General features: G+C 40.4%; 1 protein-coding gene across 1 annotated transcript in view; it reads left to right on the plus strand.

Annotated features, from left to right (window-relative positions):
• Window positions 1-1,830: 1,830 nt before the first annotated feature.
• Window positions 1,831-2,500, plus strand: part of LOC122252797 (glutamate receptor ionotropic, delta-2-like) — a 14,936-nt gene continuing 14,266 nt past the window's right edge. The window contains exon 1 of the mRNA XM_086554118.1: window positions 1,831-2,121. The gene's annotated coding sequence lies outside the window, so the exon portion shown is untranslated. The remainder of the gene's footprint in view (window positions 2,122-2,500) is intronic.

The raw sequence follows: 2,500 nt of genomic DNA on the forward strand, positions 1-2,500 counted from the left end.
GTGTGTGTGTGTGTGTGTGTGTGTGTGTGTGTGCGTGCGTGTGTGTGTGTGTGTGTGTGAAATATGAATCCTTTATCTGTCTCTCGATGCTGACATTTGACTAGTTGCGTCACTATTTCTACATTGAAATAACAAAGTTTAGGTTAATCCAAGTGACCTAAGATTCCAGAGTAATGGAAAGAGAACACTCCAAGAGGGTAGGAGTTTGAAGATATTATCCTTAAATGACCTTCAATAGGAAAAAGTAGAGGTCAGTTACTTGCCTGTAGGAGGCCGTACTTCTTTAAAATCTGACATACCAAAGTCAGTCAATCTGGTACCTTGCTTTTTCCCGCCAATGGACACAAAATTAAATAGACACTGTGTACCGAAACTAATTGAAAAGCAAGAACTTAAAATACCATCGATCCAGGTAAATAACATGGTCCTTCTCCCTGTATAGCACCACCATAGCCATAAAAATGAGCTCTACATGTGGACCAGTTAGGATACGGCGTAACATCATCGATATCGTAGTCGTAGTAGAGAATGAATGGCGTAGACTGCCAGTAGTCTTTTCTTCATCTCTCTGACCTTCAACTACTCTCAGTTAGCATTTCTGCTTACTCCAGGAAGAGCTGGGATATCGTAAAGTTATATTAGAGAGTGCATGGAATTATAACTTCTATACTACTCAGTATTATAGATTGCCTCTTGCGTTTTGCTGTTCCTTCTATAGGTTCATGTTCTATAGCTGTTGTTGTTGTTGTCTTTTTCTATGTTCTCTGGCTAACGCCTGGCAGACATGCTAAGGGACGATATTTCTAAAGGATAAAAAGGTCCATTCGAGTGTAGACATAATAGTCAAAGCGAAGACAATTGTACATCAGTTTACGTATCAAACAACTACTTTTTCTATGAATCACTTTCTTGTCATAGAAAACTTTTAAGGCCTAACTAGGCTAAAAGTATTTATATTTTTTTACTCTCCGTATATTGTGTACAGTATATGTTAAAGCCAAGATCATGGGGAATAAAGGCAAAATATAAAGATAAGGAATGGTAGAGTACAAAATAAAAGAAAGGGAAGTGAAAGAAGAGAGAAGAAAAGGTGTTTGAGGAATAACAGAATACGCAGTATATAAGTCTAATCTAAGTGAGATGATGAAACAATGAATTACGCTATTAAGAACATCAATGTCCTAATTGATATTAGTAAGGCATGTGGATCTCAATCATGTAAATGAGAACTTACAAAATTTAAACTGGGGGAAACGTAATACTCATATCACGATTATGATGAGATACTTTATTAATTTTATGTACCTTTGACAAATTTTAAAGTAAGAACGTACAAGATAAAATGTGTATATTTATAAGTTCAAAGAAATAGGAAAAGACTATACACACACGACATTTTTTGGTAAATTTTCCGAACAACGCCGCGTTACGAAATACCACAAAAGTGGTATCGATGGATTCCTTTCAACCTCTACTATTCATATATAGTGAAATTAATGAGTGCTTGCACCTCTGGAGCCCACAATCTGGGTCTCCTCCTTTAAGGCACTTCGTGCTACCTCGTCCTACTTCGGGGCATATTTCGTGTGCAAAATCTTAACCCAATGACCTACCTAACTTTGCCTAGTTTTGAATTAATCCCTAGCCAAGGGGTGGCTTCGCCCCCCCCCCCTTTTAGGGCACTTCGTGCAACATACCTTGGGCAAGATATCCCGAATCCACCATCCTCGCCCTGAAATTTAAACATGGCTGTGTTTACGTATTTACGGATAGTAGCAAGCTGTGGACTGGACACCCCAAGGAATTACCTGCATGTGCTATCATGTTCTCTCAACAGATGGCGCAATATTCCCCATTGTTTACAGTATAATTATAGAGTGCCCTCTATTGAGTGGTCGCGTCATCATCGGTCCTAGTTTCCTATCCTGAGGAATATATAAGACGAAGACTCAGTTGCTGTCATCATGGCGCAGTGTGAGGGTTATTTGTGGTCGCGGCATTTTCATCTACAGGACTAATTACGCATCATAAGTATCACGAAGTGCCCTGAATAAGGGAGATCCACAGGGGGGGCATAGCTCCCTCTTCGCAAAGGCTGACTTCAAAACTAGGCAAAGTGAGGTAGGTAGTTAAGGTTTTCGTGATACTGAAGTAGCACGAAGTGCCTTAAGAAGGGGGGGGGCAGGGGGGGAGCGAAGCCCCCTCCTTGGCTAGGGCAAACTTCAAACCTAAGTAAAGTTAGGTAGGTAATTGGTTAAGATTTTGCATACGAAATAAGGTCGGAATTCATATTTTACCCCGCAATTTCCCTGATCTACTTCATGCCCTCCCCTACTATCGAGACCCAGATTGTGGGCTCCAGGGGTGCAAGCGCTCATTAATTTCACTATATATGAATAGTAGAGGTTGAGAGGAATCCATCGATACCACTTTTGTGGTATTTAGCGACGCGGCGTTGTACGGAAAATTTACCATTAGCTGCAAGACCACCTAACTCGAA

The sequence above is a fragment of the Penaeus japonicus genome, unplaced genomic scaffold, assembly GCF_977035675.1.
Source record: "Penaeus japonicus unplaced genomic scaffold, GWHDUDI00000001_assembly GWHDUDI00000029, whole genome shotgun sequence".
NCBI classification, from domain to species: Eukaryota; Metazoa; Arthropoda; class Malacostraca; order Decapoda; family Penaeidae; genus Penaeus; species Penaeus japonicus.